At 40.2% G+C, this 9684-nt stretch overlaps 1 long non-coding RNA gene across 2 annotated transcripts in view; it reads right to left on the bottom strand.

The window, feature by feature from the left end:
- Positions 1-2436: 2436 nt before the first annotated feature.
- Positions 2437-9684, bottom strand: part of LOC117349167 — a 123251-nt gene continuing 116003 nt past the window's right edge. For both annotated transcript variants that reach the window (XR_004537120.1, XR_004537121.1), the window contains exon 3: positions 2437-2854. This is a non-coding gene — a long non-coding RNA (uncharacterized LOC117349167). The remainder of the gene's footprint in view (positions 2855-9684) is intronic.

The raw sequence follows: 9684 nt of genomic DNA, 5'->3' as shown, positions 1-9684 counted from the left end.
TTGAATGACTCAAAACTTCTTATAAAGTGTTCAGTGATTAAATATTTTTCAGAATAAATATAACACACTTATCTTTTAAATATGCTCTTGTCTACGGTCTGGGGAGATTTGATCCAACACGTTTCACTAAATCATTTTTTTCAAGGATTCTCCCAGAGCTGTCATAAGCCATCTAAGCGATTTAGTTGGAAGGGGAAGCAGTATCATCCCATAATTCAGTGGTTCCCAACCCTGTCCTGGAGGAACACCAGGCCAATTGGGTTTTCAGGCTAGCCCTAATGAATATGCATGAAGCAAATTTGCATGCCTATCACTTCCATCATATGCAAATCTCTCTCATGCATATTCATTAGGGCTAGCCTGAAAACCCGATTGGCCTGGTGTTCCTCCAGGACAGGGTTGGGAATCACTGCCATAATTCACATGTTCCAGTCGTAGGAGTGTAGGGGCCTTTTCATTCTACTCAGTGTGATTTTTTTTTTCCTTTGAATATAATTCAATATCTTTGGCTCCCTGCAGAAAGATTTTATGATTGGATTATATAATTGTTACCTTGAGGTTTTTTTCTGTTTTCCTATGCATAGTTTTATTGCTTTAATGTATATGATATACTATATAGATAAATAAAAAGTTGCAGAGAAGGAATTACTGCATGGATTCTCTGGTAAGCGGTACATTTGATGGTGTTATCTGATTAGCATGCAACCTAAGTTACAAATAACAAGGGAAAAATATCCTAGATTCGACAATATACTATGAACTAGTTACAATATCTGCAGTTGTTTCTAAGCAAATTTTACAAAATAGTTCCTCTCTTTCAGGCTGGAATTTCATTGTGGAAAAATGAAAAAAACTTCATTTTATGCTATGTGATTTCTAAGTGTTCTATTCCATTCCACCTGTATTTTAATTGAGCGTAACTAAAATAATGTGTTTGTTCACCCTAACACCGGAATTAACTCCACATATGGTGGCTATTCGTTGTCAAATCATTTATTTTAATTGGACAGCACTCCCAGATCCTACTCTGAATGGACTGTGACACTGCAACAATGCATTACTTAGGTATACGAGGAAATCTATAGCAAAACATTTATCATGGCGCTGTCTGTTGACCCTTTAACCTCAGCTAGAAGAAAATAATGACAATTAATTGCCATGTGAAGTGATCAAGTCAAGTCTGCAGTAGGAAGTGATATGCCACATGGGTTCACAGTCATTCGTTCGTCCTTGGTTTGTTTCCCCTTTGTGTGAATGAAAAGCTCTTTTATCTTACATCATTGACACCTCAAGTCAGGAATTAAAAGCAGCTCTGCTCATAGGCTATGAAATAACATTTTCTGCAATCAGTGTGTTAAACTAGTGCAATTAGCATTACAGCTGGCTGTTTTTGGAACCTGTTACCTCATTTGCCTCATTCACAGTTCTCGTGGTGATTGACTTGAAAGATGGGTTACTTAAAGTCACAGAATAGCAAAATCAATACACTGGGAATGATGGCATTTGTTGTTGTATTTGAGAAAAGAGGACGCTGAGAGGAGAACATTTAATAAGGCAGACATACTTTTTTCTGTGTGGACTTTGGTGACTTTTCAAAGTGAAAATACAGGCATGCTTCCACTTTGAAAATTACTCCAGAAATCTATGCATTTACCTGCACATCTGCTTTTTAGGGCACACAAATATTTGGGGTGAATTTACAGCAGAAGCTTGAATTTTCTTAAGAACGTGTATAGGTGCAAACTCCACTTACGGAAATGCCTCCCTGCTTGCTGTGAATAAATACAATACAATCTTTATTTATATACCGCCAATACCTCATGGAAGTTCACAGCAGTTTACAAAACGTAAATGATCTAATATAACATTATGAACAGGTTATCTTAAAGTTACCATATATACTCAAATATAGGACAACATTTTTGGTCCCAAAAATGGGAGTCTTGTCCGATATTCGGGTCATCACCCGACCCCCCCTCCCGGACTTGATGCAGGCCTCTGGTAGGCCAGTACAGGAGGGATCCCTCCCATCCCAGCCAATACTAACAAGTAACTGAGACACAGGCACCGGAGCAACAGAGAATGAGTATGTTATCCCAATGCCTGAGTCTCAGTTACTTGACTGTCCCCTGAAGAAAGCATTTCATATTGCCGAAACTTGGATCCTAGTTGTCAAAACATAGAATTTCGTTTCTGCAAATTGGCACTCCAATGTTGACTTTGCCAGCAGCAGCGTAGTAAGAAGGGGTGGGGTGGACCACCCCAGGCACAGTCTTTACAGGGGACACTGGCCCCAGTGCCTCTCCTCCCCTCTGCCCCCCCCCCATGTACCTCTTGAAATGTTTGCCGGCACAATCAGCTTCTTCCACTTGCTGTTCGCACCAGCCTCGGCTCCCGTCTGACGTCATTCACTGGTCGTGCAACCAGGATGTGATATCAGAAGGGAGCCAAGGCCGGCATGAGCAGTAGGTAGAAGATGCTGCTCTTACCGGCAAAAATTTCAAAAGGTGAACGGGGACAAGGGCACTCAAGTGGCAAGGAAGAGTGGTGATGTCGGGTGCCACCCTACCTTGCTATGCCACTGTTTGCTAGTATTCAGTAATGGCTGCCAAGCATCCAAATTATGGCACCCAGTTATAGAAGCTTCTCTGAGTGGACAGATCAGAGATTTGAGCATGGAGATTAATCTGCCCATCAGAATGCCTTCTTCCCCTTTCCTCTATTCTCTTGTGCCGGTTCAGCTTCGGTGCTGCATCTCATCATTCACATCCCTTAAATTGGCATTCCAGTGAATCGTGTGGTTACATCTGCTGACAGCATTGACACTAGCAACAGGGGCTGACTGCTGTTCCACCTGTGATAGTCAAACATAAGAAATGCAAAATTATTCCTTGCAGCGGAAATGCTAAACGCAAGTACAGCTCTTCAACAACTTTTCAATGGTTTTACTCTTTTTGTTGGATTTTCAATTTTGAAATGTAACCTCTTCGATAAAATTGAATAACCCAAATATATACAAATGACCACGATTTACAACTATTTTCTAAAGTTAATATTTGCTTGATAAGCACCATCTGCCTTTTTTGAAAAAGTAGACAAAAAAGCCAGGTACACTAAGGAATCAATTTTAGACTTACCCATATAAAACACATTAGTAACAGTTTTTTTATTTTATTTGTTTTTAGCTAACGCCTTTTCAGTAATGGCTCAAGATGAGTTACACTAAAGTACACTATCTGTAAGTGTAGTCAGCACCATCTCTGTGCTATATGTGAGTCTGAAGCCCAATTAAGAGCCATATAAGAAGATCAAAGGAACCAGGCGAAGAGGGCGACCTGCAATCAGATGGCTGGACACATTGAAAACAACCATGGGGATGACATTGGAGGACCTTTCCGGACTAGCACAAAACCGATTTCTTTTTGGATCCGCAATTCATCAAGTCGCTAGGACTCGAGCACGAGTCGATGGCACCTGACAACAAGACAGAGTGGAAGGATAGATATTCCATAAGTTGTTGTGCCACTATACTCTCCATTATCTTAACCAGCAGGGGAATGGAAACAATTGGTCTATAGTTAGCAACATCAGTTCTTTTGGCTGCTACAGTACTTTCTTAGGTATAGGAGTCTACCTAATGCTGCCCTTCCCCTTGGAAAAGCACCTGTGGGATAATATAATAGGGTATGTAACTTGGACACATATCCAACCTACATGATGAAGAATATTTTAACAAATAAGACTTTACCATAGAAACTGAGGGTAAAGTAAAAGAGGACCATATTCTCCATCACCACTCCCGTTCTTTGGAATGCTCTTCCATCATACCTCCATCACAAACCGCTTTAATCAAATTTAAATCTAATCTTAAAACTTTTTTACTCAATACAGTACATCTTAAGATACATCTTAAGATGTACCATAATATGGTACATCTTAAGATTTTAAAAATCAAAAATTAAAAAATTCTTTCAAAAAAGCAAAGACTGGGAGTTGGTCGAAAGAGCAAAACTACTTTTTTTAATTCTTTTAATTTATTATATAAATAGTTTGAAGTGAAAGAGAGCCCTCAGCTATCACAACTCCTGCAGAGAAACCTCTGAAAAAAGGAGTTATGGATTACAATCAACACACTAGGGTATTTTTTTGTGAAATCATCCCAGGACCTCTCAATTAATGTGGTAAAGCAAAAGTGTTAACGTGTTCAAGTGACAACTCAAAAACACTAAAATCACATAAACAGTTGTATCAATAAACATCCAAAAGAGTCCAATATCCAATTTTCATGTAAATCATATTTATTAAATTTCAAATACAAACAAAATAGTAAAAAATCATTTCAAATACAAGAAGAAAATCAAAATTTACAGAGTTAATATATAATAAACATTATCACTAAAAGCAAATATACCCAATTCCCTCCCCTTTTTCCCCATTTTAGAACTGTAATTAAATATTAAATAATATGTAACTGCGAGTGTATCTAAATAAGGTTGACAAATAGTAAAATATTGTCTTCCCTGTCTAGTGTCCCATTCTGATAATTGCAGACTTTCCATTGTTAAAATGTGTAACATTCTAGAAAGCCAATGACTATATGTTGGTCTTAAAGGTCCAATCCAAAGATAAAGTATGACTTTCAAACCTGATAAGATTGTTCTTTGAACCATTAACTTTGATAAATCTCGCCTGATATTGACTATTTCACATGTGTACCTGCCATTTTGCAAACCTAAATTAACAAGAGGCCCCAGTCCTTGCAGGGGAAAATGAGCACTGGGGAATAAAGGGAAATGTAGAACTAAAGACTGGCCAATTAAAGGCTGGCCAAATGAGCACTTTTTTCAAACTACCATGGCTGACTCAACCCATGGACCAAGTGAGACACTGGCTTAGGGTGCCAGTGGTAAAGGGTAGCAAAATTCCTATCCAGCATCTCTCCCTCTCTCTTCCCTTCCCTCTGAAGGCAGTGAGGGAGAGATGCCAGATTGGGATTCAGGATTTTGAAGCCCTTGGATCATGGCTGGAAGAGGGGCACTGATGCAAAAGTTGATTCAGGGCACCACAGCCCCTTGAACTGGCCTTTAAACTACACCTGCAAGACAGCAGCTGTTGATATATTGGGACATACATGCATTTTCATTTTCTGAAATGGGTAATATACAGTAGATTTTAGTCCCACCCAAATCGGCCCTCTCTGTTCAATACCTGGCTTCCTATACTTGAGTTTTATATTTGTATGAGATATACATGAGTAAATGCAGGTATTTATACTTTGTAGCTCAGAAGTAGGACTTCTAAAATAAGAGTCTAAGAATAAGTATTTTATGCTGAGTCAGCTCTTTCTAATGAATATTCTCAGTATGTCCTAACAAAAAAGAGACAGCTCAGAGGGAATAAGATAGAAGTCTACAAAATCCTAAGTGGTGTAGGACAAGTACAAGTGAATCAATTTTTTTTACTCTTTCAAACAGTACAAAGTCTAGGGAATGCTCAATGAAGTTACATGTGGGATCTCTAAGAGAGTAATAGTGGGGGGAGAGTCATCGGAATAGGCAGACTCAATGACATATAGAATATCTGGGAGAATAAATTTAGGGAAGGGGATCTTTAATGTGGGCAGACTAGATGGGCTATGGCCCTTTTCTGCCGTCATTTTTCTATGTTTCTATGTTTCTACTATGAAAACAAATGAGGATTTTTTTTTTTTCATTTAATGAATAGTTAAGCTCTAGAACTCATTGCCAGAGGATGTGGTTACAGTGGTTAGCTTATCTGGATTTAAAAAAAAAAAAAAAAGTTTGAACAAGTTCCTGGAGGGAAAGTCCATTGTTTGATATTGAGACAGATATGGTGGGAGCCACTGCTGTCTGTGGGATTGATAGCATGGAATCTTACTACTCTTTGGAATTCTGCCAGGACTTGAGACCTGGATTGGCCATTGTTGGAAGTAGATTACACAGCTAGATAGACCATTAGTCTGCCCCTGTGTATAATATCATGTGTATAATTCTTTAGGAATATCCTGGCACCTTGAATCATTTTTGGCCATTGAGGACTATCAGTGAATACTACCTTCACTTGTAGGTAGTTTTGCAATGATATTTTAGGTTTCCCTTCTTCTCAATTTGTCTCTGCTTGAACATCTAACTCAATTTTTCAGAAGGTATGAGTAGGATGCAGCTGCTCTATAACACTTTGTCCTAGAGATAATGTCCATGTTTTTAAGCAGGTTTAGTACAAATTTTTCCCCTTTGAGAAATCTCACAACTGCTGTTTTAGTACCTATCTCATGGAACATTTGAATCATCTTATTAAGAGAAATTTCCAACTTGCTCATTAATGGCTTTTACCCAATTTCAAATCAGCCTGGAGCCATGAAGACAGATAATGAGGCGCCTCCAATCTGTGTTTCCTCAGTCTTTCTCCTGGTGAAATTGGGATAAGCTTTTCTGGAAGCAACAAAGGGTTGGATTCTGTAAATGGTGCCTACAAAAATGGCGCTGTCTGTGCATCCATCACTCTTAGGCACCATTTACAGAATCATGGCTAACACCACCTAAGAAAAAACAGGCATCGGTAATGTAGTACCTAGATTTGACAGCGAATCATGCATAGCAGTGACAAAGGTCATCTCTGCCCGTAACCACACCTACTTTGACCTTAGGCACTGTTAGATGCCATACTTAGTTGCGATTCCAGTGTCTACCTTTGTAGGTGCTTCCCGGTGCCTACTTTTTTTTTTTTAACAAGCTTTTAATTGTCTTTTAATGGCATGGTTAATTACTGCACTGATTAATACCAATTAAGTTAGGTGGCAATAGGGCGCCTACCACCGCCTATCTTCTGGCGCCATTTCTAGAATCCAGGCCAAAGTGTTCACAAATCAATAATCCTAGAGGAGCAAAACTAGGAAGTGTTCAGCCAGCACAAAGGGGCAGCTCTGGAATATTTCAAAGACAAATGAAACATAGAAACATAGAATATGACGGCAGAAAAGGGCCATAGCCCATCAAGTCTGCCCACTCTAATGACCCACCCCCCTGACTTTACTCCCTTAGAGATCCCACGTGAATGTCCCATTTTCTCTTAAAATCTGACACGCTGCTGGCCTCAATCACCTGCAGAGGTAGACTGTTCCAATGATCGACCACCCTCTCTGTGAAGAAGTATTTCCTGGAATAACCACGAAATTTCCCTCCCCTGATTTTCAGTGGATGCCCTCTGGTGGTCGAAGGACCTATAGGACAGAAGATATCATCATCCATCTCGATACGGCCCGTAACATATTTGAACGTCTCAATCATGTCCCCCCTCTCTCTTCGTTCCTCTAGTGAGTACAGCTGCAATTGGACAACGTTACAGCAGCAGACAGATCCTGGAAATAACCAGGGTCTTCTCAGGTTCTGCTACCCTTCATAAGAAGTATGAAAAAAATATTGGAATAGTGATACTCAAAGGTATGTTTCACACTAACACTTTGACAAAATGAACAAAACACTGGTGAACATGAAACATCACGAACACATCAAGCAATCTTTTGCTCCCATCACTCTAGCTACCTAGGCTGCTTCTGGCTTTTAAATATGAATTAAAGGCATACCATTATCTAATGGAGCTGGGGTTTGGCTTCCTTTAGATTTTATCATTTTATTTCATTTCTGTGATTGCATGCATTAAGGAACTACCGTAATTCTAAAACTGTGTGCATATAATTGAATCATATTCTATAAAAGAACATACTACTTTCATTTATAGAATACTAGTTGAGTCATGATGCATGGGCTTGTTGTGCCACTGGGGCTTGTGCGCATCTGAGAAGCTGAAAGCTATGCCATTGGTAGTTTCACTACCAGCAGGGCCTCCCAAGGTGGATAAGATTGAGAAGAGACGCAAGACTAATCATGTACCACCCATCTGGGAAACAGCAGATGGGCAGTGTTAGAGGCAGAGGATAATGTTTGGTGCGACAGCGGTGGCAACATCAAACTTATACTGTGCAGAAAAAAGACCCGGCAATCTACTTCTGTATTCTGCCCAAAAATTTAATGATGTTCATCAAGTCACTAGGACACAAACACGAGTTGATGGCACCTAACAACAAGTGGAACAGGGTAGATACACATATATGCACTTAGGTGCGAGCTCTTACACCAGCCATGTGGTTGATGTGTGTGTGCCCAAGTTCTGGTGATACACAGAGAGAGGCATAATCAAAAAATACGTCTAAGTCCGTTTTAGGCCTAGGGTGCTAGTCATCCAAAGTTGGCAGCATCTAAAGTCCATTCTCAAAAAATACATCCAAAATCGTCTACTTCTTCGTCTAGCCGTTTGATCATTCAGATCACTAGTGTGTCTATCTTTATACTACATTCTCATCCTAAAAATTGTCCAACTCCCAAATGCATAGAAAAAGACCTTTTGACATGGGAGGGGCCAGCAAAGTGATAGACTGGCCACCCAGACATGGCAACAGAGTAGTGGGGCACCTTACAGGGCACTACTGTGAACTTCATAAAAAGGGTGCCACATAAACATCTTACCACAACTCCCTTGCAGGTCATGGTGAGCCCTCATAACACCCCCACACCTACACTACCCACCTGTCTACAACCACAATAGCCCTTATGGCTGCAGGTAGCACCTAAATGGCAGTACAGTAGGGTTTGAGGGAGGGGGGGCTTTAGTGGACTCACATTTTTCACCATGAATACAGTGGTTAGAGTGGCTTATGGGCCTGGGTCCTCCTCTCTATGGTTCACTAGCCCACCCCTCAGACTACTTAAGCCACCTCTGTGCAGCTCTACTAGGCTTTACTATGCCAGGTGCTGATGTCCTGGAGGCAGGTATGTATGTTTTTATTCCAATTATTATGGTGGTATGGGGGGGAGTTTCAGTGATCACTGGGGGAGTGTATGGGGGGTCTGTACTTTGTCTACAGTGGTTATCTGGTCACTTAGACCTGTTTTTTGATTGCCTAAGTCACAACACATAATTTCTGTCCAGGCAGCCTCATAAAACTTTAGATTATCCCTGCAGTATGACTAAGTCTGGCCCACGTCCCGCCCAAATCCCACCCTCACCACTCCTCCTAAAATGCCCCATTCTGCTCTGGGCATACAGTGGCATTCAGAAGCCTAAAAGTCAGTGAATACATCTAAAAACCCATTTTGATTAGATCCTCCAAGTGCTGATTTGGGCGGGTTTTTAGACGTATTTGTGCTTCAGTTATGAGCCCCATACTGTATAATTTATAGTATACTTACTCAAGTAAGTTACCTGCTAACTGTACATCTCACACACCATTCAGATCCTCCCTTGTACACCCATCTGCAAACTATGCGTTATCGAAGACAAGTGTAAAGAAACAGAATAACAGGTGGCACATTGGCATATATGAGTATGTAGTAACATAGTAATTTAATAAATGATGGCTGATAAAGACCTGTATGGTCCATCCAGTCTGCTTAACAATCCCATTCATTATCAATTGGTTATTGAACCAAAATCCAATAGTAATATTCCAGCATTTTACTTGCTAAGTTCCGCTTTACAACGTCTTATCTCCCCCCACTGAAATATGCAAGACCCACACTCATAGCAAGTGATATGAAATACACATACTTGATCTTGATCCATCCTTGCCATCTTCAGGGCTCAGACCATAAGAGTCTGCCCGGCAAT

This window comes from Geotrypetes seraphini, chromosome 15, assembly GCF_902459505.1.
Source record: "Geotrypetes seraphini chromosome 15, aGeoSer1.1, whole genome shotgun sequence".
Taxonomy (NCBI): domain Eukaryota; kingdom Metazoa; phylum Chordata; class Amphibia; order Gymnophiona; family Dermophiidae; genus Geotrypetes; species Geotrypetes seraphini.
Note: the sequence above shows the minus strand (reverse complement) of the source record. Positions and strands in the feature narration are given on the sequence as shown.